Source organism: Macaca nemestrina, chromosome 3 (assembly GCF_043159975.1).
Source record: "Macaca nemestrina isolate mMacNem1 chromosome 3, mMacNem.hap1, whole genome shotgun sequence".
In the NCBI taxonomy this organism is placed as follows: domain Eukaryota; kingdom Metazoa; phylum Chordata; class Mammalia; order Primates; family Cercopithecidae; genus Macaca; species Macaca nemestrina.
In genome coordinates this window covers 169485227-169509614 of record NC_092127.1, presented here as the reverse complement: position 1 = coordinate 169509614, position 24388 = coordinate 169485227, and the positions used below count along the sequence as shown (strand labels likewise).

Below are 24388 nucleotides of genomic sequence, written 5' to 3'. Positions count from 1 at the left end.
TAAATTAGTTCAGCCACCGTGGAAAGCAGTGTGGAGATTTTCAAAGAACTTAAAACATATCTACCATTCACCCCTACAGTGTATTTTGTATAATCAGATGACAGGCCGATTGTAAGCTAGTTGGTTCACTGAATAACCAATGACACTTTTTTTGAAGCTGAAGAGAATTTGACTTAATTTTGTGAAGACAATTCAAGTTTTGTTTTTCATGTGGACATTACTCTTTCAACAGGAGACACTGTCTGTGGAATTTGAGCCCTAAGTCATAGATGAATCATGGCATCTCTATAATTTTATTTAGTGAGCTATTGACTTTCTGGTAGTCCATACCACAGATGATAATTCCAGGAAACTAATTCCATTGGCCACTGCCCTTATTGAAAATACGATCTAGAGAAAAGGAGACAGATAAATACTTGCAATAACATTCATTTTGCAGGAAAAGAGAAGGACACTCAACAAAAAGCAAACAAATGCTGTGAAGGCAGAAGAGGAGTCTATTTTGTCAGATAGCTCTTTAAGGGACTGGTTCAATGAGAATGTGAGATTAAAAAATCAATATATCTTAGATATTATTTTATGTTTCAGTCTAAATATGAGCATTGGGTTTTTGTTTACTTAATGAATCTACATCACTAGGTAAATTAGTTGTAAATATTAAAATATATTTTTCAAATTGTTTAATATTTGAATATTTTACCACAATGTAAGTTCAATGAGAAAACAGAGGGGAAATACTATATTTTATATCCCCAGTGTCTCATATACATTTTTGACAAATAAAGATTAAATAAATGAATGAAGGCTAAGTACCCAATATTTAACAGAAACATTATTGATCAAAATGCTCCAATCAACAAAAGCATATAATTATGTGGTAATTGCAATTTTTGGTTCATTCATTTGCAAATCACTCATATGTTATTTTGTGCATAATTTGTTACCAGTAAATAAATCTATAAATAATAGGAATATTTAGCTGTCTTCTCATAAAGAAAGAAAAAGTGCTTATGCATGCAGTCTATTGTAGTTACTTCGAAAAGTGACCTTCTCTGGCTTGATGGCTAGAAAAAACAAATTTTATTATTATAAATCAAATGATAATAGCTTACATTTTCAGGGTAATCACATCTGGATATGTCTGTCATCTTAATTTAATGCTCAAACAACTATAATAAATTGGTAATATCATGATTGCCATGTGATAGATGAGAAAACTGAGATACAGATGGCTTAATGAAATTATCAGTAGTCAACTAGCTATTTAGTGACTAAACTAGGATTTTCTCACAGAGTGATGGATTCCAAAATGTCTGTACTTTGCATTATTGTATTAGATAGCCTTCTAATTAAAGTAATAATGATGATTATACGATAACATATTTATTATTTACCTTTTGTATGGTACCCTGCAAATAGCTAAATATTTTTCATATACTTTATTATAATTAAAACACAAAACTCTTAGGATTGTGTTACTCTTTATTATCCCCACTTTACTAATGAAGTTACTAAAGTATAGTGTGTTTACATTTACAAGAATCTTGTAAGTTTCAAAAACCAGAAATTAAATCTGGTTTAGTTCATGCCAATATCACTTTTATTTAATAAAATATGAGTGAAAATATTCTCAAAACTACAGAAAATACTCAATTTTATTTTCAAATCGAGTGCTGAATGAAATATGTCTACCTTGGTAAATGCCCTGCTTGATATAAACAGCAGAATCTTTGCTTTTTAAAAATGAAATGCATACAGTATTGCAAGGATGGGTATGACATATTTTGGTTCCTGCCATTTGTTATAACTCTACACACACACACTTGTGCACACACACACACACACAGCCTGGGGAGTGTATGTCTAGGTCAGAAACATATATATGAAGCAAACAATTTAGTTTTCTACTCACTCCTAAAAATTACAATTCATGTATTTATATTAGACAGGAAGAATAAGAAATATATTTGTATTTTAATTTAGGTTTTGATGGAGTAAGGACAGCTTAATGAATGTGAAAGATTTTTAAAATGATGGGACAGAACATAAAACCAAAGAGCTTATCTTAAAATATCTTAAAAGTTTTCTCATTTTAACACTTCTAATGCCTTAATCAACTTAAAACACCTTATATTTTGTTATAAGTCAATCTGTTCTATTTTCAGAAGGCTTTAATTGTTACAAATGTCTTCCCCATGATGCATTTAAATCTTGATTCCTATAGCTTCCAGGCTTTGATGTTATTCTTCCCTCTGGGATGATATAGATTAAGGTCATTCCCTCTTCTATAACTATCATCCTGAAACTAATATATTCCTCTTGAATTAGACACTCCCAGTCATATCATTATATCAGCCCTCACCTTTACTTCTCCTTATTGTCCGGGGATTCTATGACTTTACTCTGTTGATCCCAGAATTTTAATTCTACACTGTGGTCACACTCTTGATTACTCATAAACCATAGCAGGTGAATAATACCTCAAGTATGGCAAAACCAACTGGCAAGTGATATCAAAGAGGGTGGGGCAGAGAACAGATCCCTGAATTGTGCTATAAAACTACAATCCAGAGCAACACTGTAGAATGTATTAAAAAGTCCACAATTCCTTGCAGTTCCTTCATTAAGGGGGGCCTCTTTTCCTCCTCCTTAAATTGAGGATGGCACTGGGACAGCAACAATGCATGATTTCCAAACCTGGTCCTCAATAGCCACATGAATTTCCATTCTTGCTCTTGGGATACCTGTCTAGATCTCAGCTGAGCTGAAAAGGACTAAGCTAAGATGGCAGGTGTGGAAATGCAGATTAAGACAAGAAGCCAAAAAGAGAGTAACAGCTAAGCCTTTAATCACTTTTTGCAATAGCATAAGCAAGAAGCTAAATCTGACAAGATGCCAACTCTCCCAGGTACCTGAAGGAATGGCATAAAAAAGGAGGATCGGGGTCTCTGCAGACTACACTTCTAACGCCTGAGTAAGCCAAGCCTGGCCAAGATCAACAGAACATTCCAGCTAAGACCAAGCCAAACTGTCAACCCATAGAATAATAGATTGAACAACTGTTTGCAGTTTTAGTCTACTCAATTATGTTAAGTTTGCTTTGTTACACACATGCACACAAAGTTAACTGACAGGTATTTATCAAAACCCTTGAAATATGAACTATTAACATAGTCGAAACCACCCAATCATACTGTTTACTGGACCTTATTTTCTTAGTTTTATATTCCCAAAGCTATTTTAAAATCAGTGCTGCATGCCTGTCATATGCTTTTTTCTTAGATTTCTATAATCACTTACTTCAGCATTGCTTAAGACACCTTCTCCTCCTCCTCCTCCTCCTTCTTCTTCTTCCTTTTTTTTTGCAGAGGGGGGACTGAGTCTCACTCTGTCACCCAGGCTGGAGTGCAGTGGCGTGATCTCAGCTCACTGTAACCTCCGCCTCCCGGGTTCAAGCGATTCTTCTGCCTCAGCCTCCCAAGTAGCTGGGACTACAGGTGCATATCACCACACCCAGCTCATTTTTGTATTTTTTTTTTTTTTTTTTTTTTGAGACAGAGTCTCGCTCTGTCGCCCGGGCTGGAGTGCAGTGGCCGGATCTCAGCTCACTGCAAGCTCCGCCTCCCGGGTTCACGCCATTCTCCTGCCTCAGCCTCCCGAGTAGCTGGGACTACAGGCGCCCACCACCGCGCCCGGCTAATTTTTTGTATTTTTTAGTAGAGACGGGGTTTCACCGTGTTAACCAGGATGGTCTCGATCTCCTGACCTCGTGATCCGCCCGTCTCGGCCTCCCAAAGTGCTGGGATTACAGGCTTGAGCCACCACGCCCGGCCCATTTTTGTATTTTTAGTAGAGCAGGGGTTTCACCATATTGGCTAGGCTGGTCTCGAACTTCTGACCTTGTGATCTGCCTGCCTCAGCCTCCCGAAGTGCTGTGATTACAGGTGTGAGCCACCGCGCCCAGCCAAGACACCTTAATTCTGCTGTTTGTGTCTCATATTTAATTTCTGCAACTTTTCCCACCATTCAGATGTTTTGACCTCCATATCCCAGAGAAGAAGAAAAAGCTAAACAGTCAAACGTTATACAATATGCATTTCCAAAGTCATAGCATATTGGCCCAAATTTTCATAAACACGTAATATTTTATACTCTTAAATATCAAAGATGAAAAAACAGCAAAAATTGATTTACAGCTCTTTGGAAAAATGACATTCGCTTTCTTAGAATGAGAAAACTGAGGTCCAGAAAGAAAGGAGACAGGATAAATCTTTGAAACTAGTAATGACAAAACTGTGATTTAAACCTTGCTTTTCTGAGCGTGAGCTATCAACTCTCTCAGAACTTCAGATTCTGATAGGAGGATATGTTCTAAGATAAGTTGTTGTGTCTCCCTACACTGTGGGATGTGGAAAGGCATGATAGAAATGACATGGAATTCAGTGGAAATGAAAGCTCACACATTATTGATCATCCATTGTTCTGAATGTACCTACTAGTTGTAAAAATTTTGGGCAGTCTGTGGAGAATAATGTCTGCAGATTGGACTGAATTGTTGTTTCAATACTGATTTTCAATGTAACTACAGGCCAATTATTTGCCTTTCCACATTTTAGATATTTAAATTTGTAAATTGAAGGTGATTTTACTTTTAGTCTCAAAGTTATTGTAATGATATATATAGAGAGAATGCTGCAAGGCAGTGCGAAATGTTTACTATCATCCTTCCTGCTCCTTCTACTTGCACTGTCCTGAATAGGCTCTAAGTTTCTTGAGGACAGGGATGCCTTTGTGTTAGTTTTAAGTCCCCAGGACTCCTGTCAGATATTATGTGCTCAATAAATATTTGTGAAAAAAATTTTAAAGATGCATGGTAGGAAAAATGCATAGAAAAATAAGTGAAGGAAAAAAGGATGGGAAGGGAGGGAAGGAACTATAGATAAAAGGGAAGGAGAGGGATGGAGAGAGGAAGAAAGTCAGGAAAAGGGGAATTGTGAAAAGTATCAATGTGTTGATTAAAGTCCTTAGAGTCAGAGTACACAAAAGTACTGCAAACCATTGATGAAGTAATTGGAGATAAAGAATTCCATATGTTAGTAGATGCTCATAATTACTGTTACATAAGCATTTGGACTTAGTAAGAAAGAGTAGATACCATCCTCTTAGCTTTGGTTTAGAAGCAGGACATGAAGCTGTGTATATTGATTGGAGTGACTTACAAGGAAAGACAATTACAAGGTCAGGGAGAGTTAAATCGTTCACTTCTACAAATACGCTTATCTGCCTGCCCACCCAGTTTACATTCCATGGCCAATCATTATAATCACTTTTGCCTGCACAACAACTACACCTCTCAGTTTTGACAGGAATGATTTATTTCATTAATTTTCATGCAATCACATCTCAGTTTGAAGATTCTCTCTATTATTTCTGTTTCAGAATTTATGCTATTTATTATTTTTTGCTTTATTAATTTATCATCTTTTAAAAATTTTTATGTTTCTTTGCATGGGTATATACATACATATTTATAGAGTACATAAGATGTGTAATACAGGCATGCAATGCATATGCATAATAATGTCATGACAAATGGGATATCTATCCCCTCAATTATTTAGCCTTTGTATTACTAACAATTCAGTTAAACACTTAATTATTTTATAGTGTGCAATTAAGTTAGTATTGACTATAGTTATCCTCTTGTGTTATCAAATAATAGGTCTTATTTGTTCTTTCTATTTTTTTGTACCCATTCACTGTCCCCAACACCCTGCTGCTCCCACCCTACTATCATTCCCAGCCCCTGATAACAATCCTTCTACTCTGTATGTACATAAGTTCAGTTGTTTTGACTTGTAGACCCCACACATAGGGGAGAATATGTGACATCTGCCTTTCTGTGCCTGCCTTATTTCACTTAACATAATAATCTCAAGTTCCATCTATCTTTTTGCAAATGACAGTATCTCATTCTGTTTTCTGAATGAATAGTACTCCATTGTGTATAGATACCACATTTTCTTTATCCATTCATCTGTTGATTGACACTAAGGTTGCTTCTAAATCTCGGCTATTGTGGACAGAGCTACAACAAACATGGGAGTGTAGATATCCCTCTCTTTTGTGTATATATCAAGCAATGGAATTACTGGATCATATGGTTGCATGATTTTTAATTTTTTGAGTAATATTTTCTCCCACTCTGTGGGTTATCTCTTCACTTTGTTGATTTTTATTTTTGTTGTTCACAAGCTTTTTAACTTGATGTGATCCCATTTGTCCATTTTTGCTTTGGTGACCTGTGCTTATGGGGTATGATGCAGAAAATATTTTGCAAAGACCAGTGTCCTGGAGATTTTCCTCAGTGTCTTCTTGTAGTAGTTTTATAGTCAGAGGTCTTACACTGAAGTCGTTAATCTATTTTGATTTGATTTTTGTGTATGGTGAGAGACAGAGGTCTAGTTTTATTCTTCTGCTTGTGGATATCCAGTTTTCCCAGCAACAGATATTAAAGAGACTGTCTTTTCCCCAATGTATGTCTTTGGGACCTTTGTGGAAAATCACTTCACTGCAGCTGTGTGGACTTGTTTCTGGGTTCTGTCTTCTGTCTCATTGGTCTATGTGTCTGCTTTTATCCTGGTACCATGCTTTTTTGATTATTGTAGCTCTGTAGCATAATTTGAAGTCAGGTAATGTGATTCCTCCAGTTTTGTACCTTTTGTGTAGGATAGCTTTGACTTTTCTGGGTCTTTTTGGTTCCATAATAATTTTAGAATTGTTTTTTCTATTTTTTTGAAGAATATCATTAGTATTTTTATAGGGATTGCATCAAATCTGTAGATTGCTTTGGGCTGTATGGACATTTTAACAATATTGATTCTTTCAATGCATGATCTGGAATATCTTTCCAATTTTTGGCTTTTCAATTTTTTTCATCAGCATTTAATAGTTTTCATAATAGAGATCTTTCACTTCTTCAGTTAATTCCTAGGTATTCAATTTTATTTGTTGTTATTGTAAATAAAATTACTTTTTTATTTCTGTTGATTTCCTGTATCACATTGAAAAGTTGTATACGTTGAACCATTCTCGCATCCCATGGATGAATCCCACTTGGTTATGATGCACTATCTTTTTAATGTATTGTTGAATTTGGTTTGCTGGTATTTTGTTGAGGATTTTTGTCCCGATATTCATCAGAGATATTGGCCTGTAGTTATTTTTTAATATGTTTGGACTGGTTTTGGTACCAGGATAGTACTGGCCTCATAGAATGAATTTGAAGGTATTCCTTCTTCCGCTATCTTTTGGAATAGTTTGAGTAGAATCAATATTAGTTGCTTTTTAATTGTTTGGTAGAATTCAGCAGTGAAGGCACTGGGACTTGGGCTTTTCTTTAAAAGGAGACATTTTATTATGGCTTCACTCTCATTGCTTGTTACTGGTCTGTTCAGGTTTTGGCTGTCTTCCTGGTTCAATTTTGTAGGTTGTATATGTCAGGAATTTGCCCATTTCTTCTAGATTTTACAATTTATTGGCATATAGTTGCTCATAGTAACCACTAATGGTCATTTGAATTTCTGCAATATTAGTTGTAATGTATCCCTTTTCATCTCTGATTTTATTTGGATCTTTTGTCCTTTTTTCTTAGTCTGGTTTAAGGTTTATCAATTTTGTTTAACTTTTAAAAAAGCACAACTTTTTGTTTTGTTGATCTTTTGTATTGTTTTCTTCATTTCAAATGTATTCAGGTTGTTTATTAGAAATTTTTCTTTTTTTATGTAGGTACTTAAAAAATTTTTCCTCTTCATACTATTTTTGGTATATCCTATATGTTTTGGTATGTTGTGTTTCCATTATCTTTTGTTTCAATTTTTCCAAAATTTTCTTCTTAGTTTCTTCATTGACCCACTGGTTATTCAGAAGCATATTGTTTGATTTTTCTCTTTTTATATTTTGATAGTTTCCAAAATTCCTCTTGTTACTAATTTCTAGTTCTGTTTCATGGTGCTCAGAAAAGATGCTTGATATTATTTCAATTTTGACTGTTTTAAGACGTATTTAGTGACTTAACATATAATTTATATTTCAGAATCATCCTTGTGCTGAGATTAAGAATGTGTATTCTGCAGCTCTTGGATGAAATTTTTGTAAATATCTATTAGATCCATTTGGTCTATACTGCAGATTAAGTCCAATATTTCTATGTTGATTTCCTGCCTGCAAGATCTTCCAATGCTGAAAGTGGGGTGTTGAAATCTCCAGCTTTTATTGTTTTGGGGCCCAAATCTCTCTTTAGCTCTAATGATATTTGCTTTATATATCTCGGAGCTCCACTCTTGGGTACATATATATTTTAAATTGCTATATCCTCTTGATTAATTGACCCTTTTATCATTACATACTAACCTTTTTGTTTCTTCTTATAGTTTTTGTCTGGATATCTACTTGTCTTATATAAGGATAGCTGCCGCTGCTTCTGCTCCTTATTGGTTTCCATTGGCATGGAATATTTTTTTCCATCCTCTTATTTTCAGTCTATTTGTGTCTTTATAGGTGATTTGTGTTTCTTATAGGGAACAAATCAATGGACCTTTATAATTTTTATCCATTCAGCCACTCTATGTCTTTTGATAGAAAGGTTTAGTCCATTTATTTCCAAGTTATAGTTGAGAAGCAAGAACTTACTCCTTCTCTTTTGTTATTCACTTTCTGGTTGTTTTGTGGTGTTCTCTTCTTTCTATCTATCCTTCCTGTCTTCCTTCAGTGAAGGTGATTTTCTTTGGTCATATGATTTACTTTCTTTCTTTTTATTTCTTTGTGTAACTATTGTATATTTTGGTTTGTGATTGCCTTGAGGTTTGCAAATACTATCTTATAACCCATTATTTTAAGCTGATAACACAATTTGCATAAAAAACAAGCAAAAAGAAAACTAATAAAAATTCTACACCTTAACTTTATCCCCTCACTTTTTAACTTTTGATTGTTTCTATTTCTATCTTATTCTACTATGTTGTTATTATTTTTTAATGGTTCATTGTTTATTGTTTCTACTTTGGATAAGAGTAGTTTATGCACCACAGTTACAATGTTATGGTATTCTGTGTTTGTGTGTGTGTGTCTGTGTACTTACTATAACCAGTAAGCTTTATACCTTTAGGCAATTATTTATTACTCACTAGCTTTCTGTTCTTTCTGATTGAAGTACTACCTTTAGCATTTCTTAAAGGACACGTCTAGCGTTGATGAGAAACATCAGCTTTTGTTTGACTTGGAAAGTCTTCGTTTCTCCTTCATGGTTGAAGGATAGTTTCATCAGATACACTATTCTAGGGTAAAAATTTTGTTCCTTCAGCACTTTAAATATGTTATGCCACTCTCTTCTGACCTGTAAGGTTTCCACTAAAAAGTCTGCTGCCACACATATTTGAGTTTCATTGTAAGTTATTTATTTTTTTTCTCTTGCTGCTTTTAGAATCCTTTCTTTATCCTTGATCTTTGACTGTTCGATAATTAAATGCCTTGCTGTGGTCTTCTCTGGGTTAAATCTGCTTTGTGTTCTATGACTTTCTTAGTCTTGAATTTGGTATCTTTCTATAAGTTAGGGAAATTCACTGTTTTTTTTTTTAATAAACTTTCTGGCCCTATCTTGTTCTCTACCTCCTTTTTAAGTCCAATAACTCTTAGATTTTCCCTTTTGAGGCTATTTTCTATATCCTGTAGGCATGCTTCATTGTTTATCATTCTTTTTTTCTTTTGCCTTTTCTGAGTGTGTATTTTCAAATAACTTGTCTTCAAGCTCATTAATTCTTTCTTCTGCTTGATCAGTTCTGCTATTTAAAGACCCTTATGTGTTCTTCTGCACGCCAATTGCAATTCTAAGCTCCAGAATTTCTGCTTAATTCTTTTTAATTATTTTAATCTCTGTGTTAAATTTATGTGATAGAATCACGAACTCTTTCTCTGTGTTATCTTAAATTTATTTGAGTTTCCTCAACACAGCTACTTTGAATTCTCTTTCTGAAAGGTTACATATCTCTATTTCTCCAGGGTTAGTCTCTGGTGGCTTATTTAGCTCGTTTGGAGAGGTCATATTTTGCTGGATGCTGTTGATGCCAGTAGATGTTCTTTGGTGTCTGTGCATTCAATGGTTAGATATTATAGTCTTCACTGTCTGGGCTTTTTGTATCTATCATTCTCGGAAAGGCTTCCCAGATATTCAAAAGGACTTGGATATTGTGTTCTAAGCTGTATCTGTTTTGAGGGCACCCCAAGCCCCGTAACACTGTGGTTCTTGCAAACTCGTACAGGTACCTTCTTGATGGTCCTGGAGAAGATCTGGGAGGATTCTCTGGATTTCCAGAGATTATTGTTATCTTCCCTTACTTTCTCCCAAATGAAAAAAAAAAAAAAAAAAAAGTCTTGCTCTCTCTGTTCTGAGCACTGAAGCTGGGGTTGTAGTGACATAAGCACCCTTGTGGCCACCACCACGATGACTATACTGGGTCAAGTCGGATGCCAGCACAGCACAGCACTGAGACTCACCCAAGGCCTGCTCTAACCACTCCCTGGCTGCTGCCTATGTTTGCATAAGGCCCTGGGCCTCTACAATCAGCAGGTGGGAATGTCAGCCAGGCCTGTGTCCTTTCCTTTAGGCAACAAGTTAATGCAGTCTCTAAGCAGGTCCAGAGGTGCTGTCCAGGAGCCAGGGTCTAAAGTCAAAAAATTTTAGAAGTCTACCTGGTATTCTGTTGTATTGTGCCTGAGCTGGCACTCAAACCACAAGTCACAATTCTTCCCATTCTTGCCTCCTCTTTCCAAAGGCAGAGGAGCCTCACTCATGGCCACTGCCATCACAGATCCACAGGAAGTGCTGCCAACTTGTGGATGCTGCCTGGCCTGGGACTTACTTTTCAGGGAACTGTGCTTTCCTCTGGCTTAGGGGGCAGGTCCAGAAATACCATCCAAGTGCCAAGTTCTGGAATTGGGAACGCCAAGAGCCTGCTAGGTGCTCTAACAACCTGTGGCTGAGGTAGTATTTAAGGTGTCAGATAAAGTCCTTTTTACTTTTCCTCTGCTTTTCTCAAGTAGAATGGGTTTTGACCCATAGCCACCAGAGCTGGTAATGTGCTGATTACTTACCTGAAGCCAGCAAGTCTCAAAACCCAACCCAACACCCTTGATGTAGTATTTGGCTATCACTGCTGCTTATTCAGGGCCCAAGGGCTTTTCGGTGAGCAAGTAATAAATCCTGCCAGTACTGGGCCATTCCCTTCAAAGCAGCAGGTTCGCTTCTGGCCCAGGGTGTGTCTAGAAATGTCATCAGGAGCTAGTGCCTGGAAAGAGGGCCTCATGACTCTGATCAGTGCCCAGTCCTGCTGTGGCTGATATGGGGTACAAGATGCAACACAAAGTCCTCTGCACTCTTCCCTCTTCTCTCCTCAGGGGGAAGAAAGGGGTGTCTTTTCATGCTGCAAGCAGTACAGCCTGGGGCTAGGGGAGGGGTGACACCAACACTCCCTTACCTCCCCAGCTGGTGTCCAGTAGGTTGCATCCGCTCCCACCCACTGTCTCTGGGCCCAGTTCAGCACTAGGAGTAATGTAAAACTTTCAATCCTTGTAGCCTAGATTGCCTTTCAAGTTTATTAGGGCCCCAGAGCACTTTAGCCTTCAACGGCAAGGCTTGTGGGAACTAAACTTGTGACACATCATCGTCAATTCTTCTCTGGCTAGGGCTCGTTGAAATACTCCCTCAGTTGGTGGACATCAGTTGATTTTAGTCCAGTTTTCCTTTCTGCTATAACAGGTAGCACTAAGTTCGATTTCATAATTGCTGTGCTCTCCATCCGCTAGCACCCAGAGATGCCCTCTGCACTATGCAGTAGCTTTTGGGGGGTAGGGGTGGGTGGCATCGGTAATTCAAGTCTGTTTTTTTCTACCACTTCAGTGCCTCTTTCAGTGATATGAAGTTAAAAACCAGGTACTATGAGTGCTCACCTGATTTTTAGTTCTTATAAAGGTGGTTTCCTTGTGTAATAGTTGTTAAATTCATTTCCTTGGGGTGGGGATGGTAGGCAGAGTCTTCTATTCTGCTATCTTGCTTTGCTTTCTCCAAATCTGCTATTTTACTCATTTCTTAGAACAAGCTTCTGTGGTGAACTACAAGGTCTTACAAGATCTCTCTACACCAATAACTTCTTGAGGTAGGTGCTTACATAACTGATTTTCCAACTTTCTTCTCTTTAAATATACACATTTGAAGGTGAATTGGTTTTCTGTTCATGGCCTTAATATCTTTCCACTGTTATATTTTCATTATCTTTTAGTTGAAACGACTTCCTAATTTCAATTATAACTAAGCCTCCAATATGATTATAACTAATTTGACTCACGGGTTATTTAGAAATGTATTATATAACTTCCAAAAATATATCAAAGAATGTTCAAATTATCTATTCATTATTGGTTTTCTGCTTAATCTTCTGGTGTCAGAGATCATAGCCTATTGATTTCAATGTTTTTGAAGATGAGATATGCTTTATGACCCATGTGCATAATTTTTTTAAATGTTTAATGTGTTTTTTTAAAATAAAATATGTTGGCAGTTATTGGGTATATTCTTAAGAATATTAGGCAGGTCCATTTTTAAAGTTTTATTTTAAACATTTTCTGCTTTTTGTTTGATCATTCAAGCTATGATAACAGAAGCTTGTTAATATTGCTCACTCTGCAAATAGATTTGTCTATTTATTCCTTTACATATGTCCCTCTTGATTTATTTGAAGACTAGTTTATCATTACACAAAATTTAATTGTTTTTTAACTTTTCTGATGTATTGACCGTATCATTATTATAAAATATAATTTTTTTTATCCAATAGTACTGTGATATTGGAATAAGTGGGCCTTTTTTATTTTGGTTGCTTTCACATGTAATGCCCTTTTCCATCCATTTACTGTGTACATTTCTGTATCTTTTCTTCTTAGATCTGGAGTAATTTCCAAGGCTTCTCCCTATTGGAAGGTACTGAACTCCTGTTTTTCCCCTCTCAGCCATGGGAAATTGCTCAAATTCCGAGACTCTCAGATATGATTTTTGAAAACACAAATGTTTCCAGAGAAAACACATTTTCAAATATTAAGCTCACTCCTCTGTGTTTCACTTGGTCTGAGATTTTGACTCATCAGTTTTTTACTGTATTGGTAGCTCTTCTACTTTTTCCAAATAGATAATATTTGGTTTGTCTAGCCCCAGCAGAAGATTTGGCCTGAAATGAACTACACTGCTACTGACATTAATAAAAATTCTCCCTTTATTCTACTTTTTATATATCAGGTTGCACTTTCATATTACATGGACATTCATATCATTCTGCTCAAAATTGGCCCATGACTTCCCATTACAGGATAGAAACACCTGTCCCCAGGAGGTATACAGCACTTGACAAGACCTGCTGGTTTCAATACCCCTCTGAGCACATCTTTCTGCTTTCTCCTTCCTCATACTGCTCTAGTCTTTTGTCCCTCTGTCATTTCTAGGACATGTTAGGCATCTCCTAACACATTTTAGGCACACTTTTTGCTTGTTCTTCTATGCAAAAAAAACCAAAAACAAAAACAAAAAAAAACTTTATTCTCAGATATTCTGAAAATCGTCTGCCCTACATATGTTTGTGTTAAATCAAATAAGGGATTTCTTGACCAGTAATATAGAAAAGCTGTGACCCTACCTTTTCATACCAAACGTCACCAAACCTCTACCCTAATTTATTTTTCTCTTTAGAACTTATATTCACCTAATATATTTCATGGTTTATTTTATTCTTTCTTCCTCTCACAGAATGCAATCTTTCTGAGACCCAGGATTTGATTCTCTGTTTTAGTATCTTATCTATCCACGGAAGCTAGAACAGCACTTCTCACAGAGCAGCATTCCGTAAATTTATGTTGAATATTGTTATACTACTAAAATATTTACTTAATCAAAACTTTAAGTTCTTTCTTACTTGTGTAATTATGAGGAATACACAAAGAACAACTACAAAAAACAAATCCAGTGTACATGCTAAATATCTAAATATATAGTGTATTTAGAGCTTCGTTAATTGAAGAGTATGCAAAATGTATGTGATTTTTCTAAATTGTTTTATTATGAAACTGAACCACTATTATCATATTGCATTTAAGATGTTTAGTAATTGAGTTTAAATTATGTGTTTTCTCAGTTAATAAAAGTGAGACCTCTTTTTTTAATGGAGATTTAAAAGTAGGAGCAAGGCAAAAATGCCTCAATGGTACTGTTTCTGAGCCCAGCATTTTTCAAGATTTTACCTTGTTAACTCATCGTATCCTCCTGCCAATACACCAAGGGTGATATTATTATAATTATGCTATTATCCCCATTTTACAAGAAGAAAATCGAGACAGGCAGATTAAACAAATTGTTTATACACCTTGTAAGAAGTTGAGGCTCCCAGGTAACTAGGTCAAATTGTTCATACAACTTGTAAGAAGCTGAGGCTCCCAGGTAACTATGTCCAGAGGCATAGAAATAGACATTTACAAGGCATATCCTTGCAAACCCAAGTGATGTTGTTTTATTTATTAAATAATAGAAATACAAAAGTTACCTTAGGTAATGAAGTAAAAAACAGACCAAAAAAAAAAAAAAAAAAAAAAACCCTTTTAAGTTGGGTTATACATTGAGAAGTCTAGAAAGCAGAAGACTCAGTAGTAAAATGATGTACAGATATATGAAAGAAGAATTAGATTTTTCCCCTGTGTGGCACCAATAAATATGATAGAAGTAATAAGGGGAAGTAGCACAGAAATAAAAATAAATCACACTGAACTTTCTAACATACAGGGCTATCCAGAGAAAATAGGCTCCTTTAAGAATCATGAGTCTCCTTTAATCTAAGACTTTCAAATGAGCTGATGGACCACTAAGTATAACGAGGAGAAAATCAAGAGCAATTGGGCTTATAGGCCACATACATTTAGCCACTATCAGCAATAGCTTCTGCAGGCAGGAGATTCTATGATTATAAATACTGGCACATTAGCTAATGTTTCATATTCTTACTGATCCCTTATATTGCACTTGAAATATTGGTGTTCCCAGAGAAATAATATCTGAGTTGGCAGCACTACTGAAGATCATCAAACACTGCATTTTTGTCAAATGTTAAGTACAAGAAATACTGTGTTTTTGTGTTATGCTTTTTAGTCAATAATAAAAGCTATAAAAATGATTAAACCATAGGAAAAATAGAGTCCCTGAAGAAATATGAAAAACAACATATATCTAAGAAAAGAGCAAGCTGAGGAGAAGCATTAAACATTAAAAGATAAAACAAAAACTCATAAAGAAATACTAAAATAATTTTTTTTTATTTTGTCTATTCACCCCCTTCCCTTAGTGACAGATCATTTATGTTGTGACTAGATTTAGAAAGGAAGATTTAAGGTCTAAAGAATTGGCAAACATCAGGTAAGGAGCAAATGCAAAGTAAATTATTAAGTACCGCAATAGCAGATACTAAGAGAAGATTAAGGCTGTACAGAAAAACCAAACTAGCATATACTCTGATTATGAGAAAATTATCTGTAACAGGTCCCAAGTAGCTACTAACTCTGTGAGTAACTCTATCAACTTCCTAGTATCCAGTCTCTGAAGGGAAGAGGCTCAGCTTCTCCCATGTGTTTATGGTTAGGGAGCAGGATGGTTGTGGTGGTTCTAAAATGTATCAAGCTCTTGCAACCAAGATATGAAAATTCATGAAGTTATGGAGTTAATCTAGGCACTCCACACCACTCCCTACTATTGACTCTGCTCAGTATCCTCAGATCTGGCCAGTAAAACCAGCTCAATTGATCAGGGCACACTGGCAATCACAGCCATCATCTTCAATATCACAGCCAGGCTCAAGATGTTAAAAAAGAACCAGCAACTGCTACCCATGGGTACCAAACTGTAGCCAAAAACAGGGCTGTATATGGATGGGTAGCTCAGTGGGCTCTCTGGCTAGCTTAGTGTCTAGCTTAGTTATACAGGCTCAACTTGGCTATTTCATTAACACAGAATTCAAAAATCTCTTTTTTGTGTGATTAAAAATTTGAAGACCACTTGTCATGTTGGAATAGAGTTGTCCTGTACTTAAACTGGAGTTCTGAAGTAGATGTCACATGCATGACCTTGCATGTCTTAGCGATACTTATTTTTTAAGTATGCAGTTTTTAAATTTGTTATCCAAATAGAGAGACATAATTGAACATGAAAAATTATGTTCATCAGCAATAATTGCACTTTTGCCTTTCTGTTTACTACATTACTGCTTCCAGTACGGAAGCAAAATGGTTACTTGGTGGCTTTTCTTGTGAAGTTCTTAAAAATGCTACACGGCAATTTTGATTGTTTATATAATTTAAGCATTCCAATACAAACGCAAAGTATTGTGACTTCACACAATATTATTGATTTATATGTTTTGATATATGAAGATAACAGTCTCACTATATTCCAAGCACTCCATTTAGTAAACAGCACCCTATATTATGAACAGCTTTGACAAACATAAAAACATCTAGGAGGTTAATATCCAAGGAAAGGACTTAGGATATAACGGCTTATAATGATAAGTGGAGAAACTTAAGGGACTTTAACTTAGAAACATGATAAATACTTTCAAATATCTGAAGTTCCTTTGCACAGAAGAATGAATTTTGTGTTCATTCGGATTAGAAAAGCCATGATAGCCAGGCGCGGTGGCTCACGCCTGTAATCCCAGCACTTTGGGAGGCCGAGACGGGCGGATCACGAGGTCAGGAGATCGAGACCATCCTGGCTAACACAATGAAACCCCGTCTCTACTAAAAATACAAAAAAATTAGCGGGGCGTGGTGGCGGCGCCTGTAGAGGCGGAGCTTGCAGTGAGCCGAGATCGCGCCACTGCACTCCAGCCTGGGCGACAGAGCAAGACTCGGCCTCAAAAAAAAAAAAAAAAAAAAAAAAAAAAAAAAAAAAAAAAAAAGCCATGATAAATAAGCAGATATTCCACGGAGCAAGATTTTGGTTTATTATTAGGAAGAACTAAACACTAGAATCCATTGAAAATGGGAGTCGCCAGAAGCATCCACCCGTAAGTTTAGTGACAACTTGTTAGATGCAATTATACTACTGTGGGTTGTAGATTGAACCAGTTTTTACTAGTATTGTGTTTAACTCCAAATTTGTGCTGTTTTCTGAATAATATTTCATAAGAATGAGACTGGAATTAAAGTTGCTAAATCCACTTAAGTTACAACTAGAGAGTATATAAAGAACATAGAGGAAAAGCACTTCATTTTCCTTGAAGACAACAGAAAAATGAAAACAAAACAAAACAAGATTCGATGATAGCTATGTTAGAAAACCGCACTACATGAAGTCACAAGACTTGCATTTAATTTTTATAAAATGAAGTAAAATTTGATTCTAAGCCTCGTAAACTACTGAAGTTTATTACATGCTTTTGACAATTACAGTAACAATTTTAGCATTGGTTCAATTCATACAAGGAGAACATAAAAGAAAATGTCATGAGTTCAAAAATCAGTTTTTTGGTAAGGGGAAAAATAAGTCCAACTTGTTGCAATACTTTTTGAATTATGGAAATTACATTTGATCTATTGTGGCCTTGAATTGCCAGGCAGAGATTAGGACATATTAATATAGATAAAGATATCTTGTGAAGGTTACTAAATATCATGTTTGGTTATTTATCAGATACTTAGCTAAACTTCCCAGAATGACTATGACGAAATTTTCTCATGGTCTCATTTAAATGTCTACTACATATCAATTACAATAATAAAAGAACATAGATGAAAATTTAGTAAGTACTTAGAATGGAACACAGTATAGGTTTCTCTCTTGCTATCTCTTCTGCTCATTTGGATTCACCAGAAACTGACCTACAGTAGTCATTTGATAAATGTTGGTTAAATTACCATTGAATAAGTGGATTCACTTATCTTTGCAAATGGGCTTTAGATAAATAAAATATAGGCTGATGGGCAAATAATCTACTTTATAACCAAGCTAAATTATCTATTTTAAGCCAAAAGCCTTTTAGTTTTCAAATAACCCTACTACAAATTTATATGCCGTAACACTAGTTTTCAATAACACTTTATACTGGTGCAAAAATACCACTATATATTGGTGCAAAAGTAATTGCCGTTTCAAAACTGCAATATAATATAATCTATATAACACTAATATAATCAGTGTTCTGTGGTAGTGAATGAGTGTTCTTTGCTGCTGTTATTGTCGCTTTCATTGTGGAATCCTCTTTTAATGAATTTTTACTGAGATAATACTGCTCTCAAAATTTCAATGACTTATAACAACTTATATTCATTTTTCATTCCCAAACCTGTGGATCAGATGCAGAAGCTCTGCTCGAGGCTACAGGTTTGGTTCTGGTCTGTTCCTTACGTTCTCATTCATCCGCCCAGGCAGAAAAGTCAACTTCTGCGTGTTGTGTGCTTTACTTACTGCAGATGAGAGTGGCCAAGAGGCTAAGCCATACCCAGCAAGAGCCCAGACTTGATATATGTCATGCGTTCTGACAATCCACTTGTTCAAAGCAAATCACAAAACCAAGTACAACGTTCATAGGGTGGGGAAATATATTCCTCAAATGGGGCTTGGGGACTGATGCCCATTTGCTTCCCATTAATCCCATCCAACAAAGTCACATTTTATATGCTTTCTGTGCTATCCTAATAATGCAACATTTCACACATTTTGAAAAAATCTTTTTAAATAAAAGTTGAGAAAATCGTCTTGGCATTAAGCTATTGTAATAATTGGACTTACTCAAACTGTAGTTTAATTATGTATGATGTTGTTATATTTGGTAAACTGTGGGAATGAAAAATAACCTCATAGAAAATGTATGTCAATATTATTCCTTAAAATTAAGTGTGTTTCTAGTTATCTTCTGGAGCCAAAACTCATCTGACATGAAAATTCCAACACAAGTCTTTATTTTTCAAATTCAATTTTTAAAATTTAGATTAAATGGTAGCAAGACATTTAGATCACTAGTTTTGATCTTTTGTAGTATTTAACTTAATAATTTATAAAGTTAACTAAATATATAACTAAAATATTGTGAGTAGTGGGTTTATAAGAGCCTAAGAGTATTAACTGAGAAGTTAACTGCCCCCTGTGTCACATGTTGCCTCCAAAAAACCATCATGATGAACTCTAGGCCACATTTATGCAACAAAAATAGTGGATAACTCATTTTAAATACCATTACTGACTTAATAGTTTTAATTGTATTTAAGAAAAGTTTACTTGCTTTTCATATATTGTTTCTCTCCCTCTCTCGCACTCTCTCTCTATATATACAACACAGATATATTTTCTATTCATACTGAATATTTTCTAAGGAAATGCATGATTTTCTAATTACCTTCTACATTAAGAGAATCACATTTTCACTATACAAATGACTTGTACATGATTTTAGCAGGTTAAACCTTTGTCTAAAAATTACATATCAAACCTGAGTTCCTTATGAATTCCAAAATGAATTGCCATTTTCCCCAAGCTCTTTACATCAGTCAGCAACATGGGCTTATATCCGGTAAACATATTTATACATACGGTATTGATAAGAATATCGATAATTAGAGAGCATGGATGCAAATTATGTCTCCATTCAGTAATGGTATTTTTATTTCTTGTTAGAGATATATGGATGTTCCTATCTATAAAATGTCTTAAGACTATGTATTTCTCATAATATCGAGTTTGCTATTGTTCCATATTTTCTGCCGCAAAAAATGGAGCAAAACTTTGCTAATTATAACTATATTATATATAACTTTAAATATACTATTTGCTTATAATCAAATGATCAAAATTTTCAACAGTTTTAAAATCATTATAAATAAATGAATTTGATTTTTCCAAATGTTATGAGAATTCAAGCCAATGCCTTATGTGAAAACATGGGCATTTTTTGTTGACTATTTTTGTAATGAAGATGTTTACAACTTAAATCCCAGAATAACTGAATAATGAAAATGAGAGAGACAGAGAAAAATATAATTTCATAAAATAAACTAAGTAAATAGTAAAGAAACATTTCTCAAACAAGCCCAACACTGAAGGTTTGCTTTAGGGAGAGGTTTGATGAGTTCTAGCCTTTTCTCTAACTTATCTCATGTTTTAGTACATGATGCTTTGAAAGAGAATTTGGACAGGACTGATGATCTCAAAATCCAGATATACAAGATGAGGCTTTCAGGAATAGTATTGTCTTTGGTAGAACTGAATGAATCCTTCCTTAACCTCTGACTGACATTTAATAGATGAGAGTACATTCAGGGTACTAGAGTTATGGTATGTAAATACAAATAGGGTTGACATAAAAATGCAGAGTCATGGTGAAATTTGATATCAAGGCCATGCCTAGACAAACAGAAATAATTGCACAACGGTCTTGAATATGCTATATCTACCTCCTTCATACTGCATTTGACTTTCTGTAATCAAAATGATTATTTAACAATCAAATAGAGCAATGTCACTGCAAATCCACTGAGTGTGAACTGACATAACTGACAACTGAGTTTTGAGTTAAAATGATCAGGTAAGACTCCGTAACTCTTAATGACTTGCAAACATTTATCACACTTTTTTTTTCTTAATTCAGTATTTCTTGCATGACGTTATTCTAAGTTTTGCTCCAAATTGATTTATGTGGCTCAAGAAGTACATAATGTAAGTGTTTGACTATAGGCAAGTTTAGCACTGAAAATTTAAGAATACTTAAACAATACAATTGACATAATTACTTCAAAGGAATATTTATTAATACATGGGTTAGTGAAAGAAAAAATACAATGTAAGCACTAAATATAACATTTCAATTTCCACATATACTTATGGAGTTTTCTGTCTAATTTATTTATACATTTTTAATCTTGGGGTGCTCATGTAAGAACCCTATCAATAGTACTATGTCTCTATGAGATACAGAACACCAATATGCAATTTGCCCATTGTTACAGACTAAATGTTTGTGCCTTCCCAAAGTGAACATGTGGAAATTGAATCCCCAATGGGATAGTATGTGGAGGCAGGGCACTGAAGGTAGCTAGGTCATGGCGATGGAGTCGAAATCAAAGGATTAGTGCCTTATAAGAAGAGACGAGAGAACTAGCTTGCTCTCTTTCTGCCATGTGAGGATGCAAAGGGAAGTCAGCAGTCCACAGTCTGGAAGAGGGCCCTTAACAGAATTTAACCATGCAGACATGCTGATCTTGGACTTCTGTCCTCCAGAACCATAAGCAACAAATTTATGTCATTTGTAATTTACTCAATTTATGGGACCTTGTTACAGCTACTTAAAAGAACTGACACTTAGAATTTTTTTTTTTCTTCAGAAAACAATTGGGTGAAGGGCTATTTTTGTTTTACTCTTAGCTTTATTTTAAATTTTTGAGTAGATATTCTTGACATTTGACCACACTGAACTGGTGAAAAATAATCATTTTTCTCTCTGGCTTTTTGATACATTTTATTTAAAAAAAATAGCAGTAGTAGGTTACCAATACTCCCAATTATTTACTTCATCTATCTATTATAAAATTATACTTATCTACCCCATTAATATGAGGTTTGCTCATATAATTTGTTTGGTCAATGGATTGTGAGAGAAAGCATCATGTGACTCTTACTCACATGAGCTTTTAATAGCCATTATGGATTTAATCTATTTTTAAAAAATATCAGCCACAATACACTATTCACAGTAGCAAAGACTTGGAACCAACCCAAATGTCCATCAATGATAGACTCGATAAAGAAAATGTGGCACATATGCACCATGGAATACTATGCAGCCATAAAAAAGGATGAGTTCATGTCCTTTGTAGGGACATGGATGAAGCTGGAAAACATTATTCTCAGCGAACTGTCACAAGGACAGAAAACCAAACACTGCATGCTCTCACTCATAGGTGGGAATTGAACAATGAGATCACATGGACACAGGGCGGGGAACATCACACACCAGGGTTTTCATAGGGTGGAGGGATAAGGGATAGCATTAGGAGAAATACCTAATGTAAATGACAAGTTAATGGGTGCAGCAAACCAACACGGCACATGTATACATATGTAACAAACCTGCACGTTGTGCACATGTAACCTAGAACTTAAAATATAATAATAATAAAAATAAAAAATTGGCCACAATAAAAGAATGGCCCAAATCATTTTTTTATTTTTCCAGTTCAGGAAGAAGAAGACACACAGGGCAAAATTTTAACCAATGTAGAACTGACATGGCAAAAGCAAAATATAAACATTTACTGTTATAAATCACTGATATTTGGAAATTGTGTGTTATGACAGGATAATTTAGTAAAAGTGATACAGAGGCACATTAGTTTTAGGTCTGTCTAAAATAATGAAACTAATTTTAGATTCATCTTCATCTCAGAAGTGAGTATTCAAGAGTTTTTAGAAAAATATCTTTAGTGCTATTTGATATTTATATTGTTCTTATTATAAGCATTAGACTCATTAGAAAACCACAAATATGTGATGAGTTGATTGAAGTCCACAAGAATGATACAGCAGTATGTTTGCTTGGACTACACAGGCATTTGCAGAGTGGTACCACCAACAACTAAATCAACCAAAACAAAATTTTCACTATTTGCTGTTCAGTTGCCATGTGCCATGTTCCACGCTAAGTGTTTTATGTGCGTTATGCCATTTTTACCTATGATTGTACCCTACGAAGCAGATACTCTTGTTATTTTCATTCACATATGAGGTGGTTGAGATATATAGTGTTTAAGTAATTGGCATAAAGAGGTAATCTAGAGGTGAAAACGCCTGTATCCATACCTAACTATGTCTACTTCTAAAGACCATGCACACACACACAAAAAAGAAGAACCATAAAATTAATTAAATAGCTTATTTATTAAGGTGTGTAATAAAGGCAACATCTGTACCTGGAAGAGGTTTTGTGGATAATATCTTGAAAACATTTTGAAAAAATACACAAAAAGCTATGAAAACCATGTACTCTAAAACTATAATAAACAGAGGTGTCTGCACTTTACCAGATCTAGAATAGCAAAGTTGGTGAATTAAAAGAGAAAAGTAAAGACTAAAAACCTCTCTAAGTATTATAAAAGTTGAGTATTTGACAAAAGAATTTCTAATCAGTAAGGCAAAAGTATATATTTTTAAATAAACTGATCTTTAATAAACTTGTTACCTTTTGGAGAAAGCAAAAATTTAGTACCAGCTTAATATAATGCATTAAGCCTTAAGATAAATTAAAGGGAGATAAGCTAGAGATTTAAAAAATTATATACATATATATAAAGTATTCTTTATTATACAACTATATATATGAGAGAAGAATGTAAGTTAATATTTACTAATATTTGGCTTAAAGAAAGTTCTATTTAACAATATTTAACTAAAAAAATCTCTAAAATAAAAGAGATATTTCTTACAAGATAAATGGGTCTGCAGAAAATTCATAGAATAAAATAAGAAGCAAAAGATAAAATATGAAGAGAACAAAACACATATTTAAAAAGATTATTATGATCCTTATTTTTAAAGTCTTTCATCATAGAAAACAAGTATCTTAGTAGACTAATAGACGATGGACAAAAAACTTGAAAGAATTCACTAAGGCAAAGACATAGAAAATAATATATTAAAATAAGTTAACCTCATCAATAAGCTATATGAATTAATTTTAAAATGGCAGCTTTAACCAATCCAATTGATAAATTATTAGATACTATAGCACATAAATATTGTGAGTTCAGTAAACGGGGCAATTTTGCTGACAGATGTTAGAAATGTAAAATGATACCAGATAGAGGATCCTAATTGCAGATTATATGGCTGAATCCGTAAGATTTTTTTAGTTGTGTTTTAAACCAAAATTCTACCACTAAGGTTTTATTATGGGTTAATAATAAGAGATGAGATACAAAAATATACCTGAGGAGATCTTGTGATTTTATTAGTTCTAATGCTCATTGTTAAGATATAATTATAGTAGAAATGCATAATCATTAAAATCACAGTTTTGTTTTGTTTTTTTGAGATGGAGTCTTGCTCTGTCGCCCAGGCTGGAGTGCAGTAGCGTGATCTCCGCTCACTGCAAGCTCCGCCTCCCGGGTTCACGCCATTCTCCTGCCTCAGCCTCCCGAGTGGCTGGGACTCCAGGCGCCTGCCGCCATGCCCAGCTAATTTTTTGTATTTTTGGTAGAGACGGGGTTTCACCGTGTTAGCCAGGATGGTCTCGATCTCCTGACTTCGTGATCCGCCCGC

General features: G+C 34.9%; 1 long non-coding RNA gene across 1 annotated transcript in view; it reads left to right on the top strand.

Annotated features, from left to right (window-relative positions):
- Nucleotides 1-24388, top strand: part of LOC105487801 (uncharacterized) — a 40721-nt gene that overhangs the window by 3365 nt on the left and 12968 nt on the right. Inside the window, exon 2 of the long non-coding RNA XR_011620640.1 lies at nucleotides 12147-12209. This is a non-coding gene — a long non-coding RNA (uncharacterized lncRNA). The remainder of the gene's footprint in view (nucleotides 1-12146; nucleotides 12210-24388) is intronic.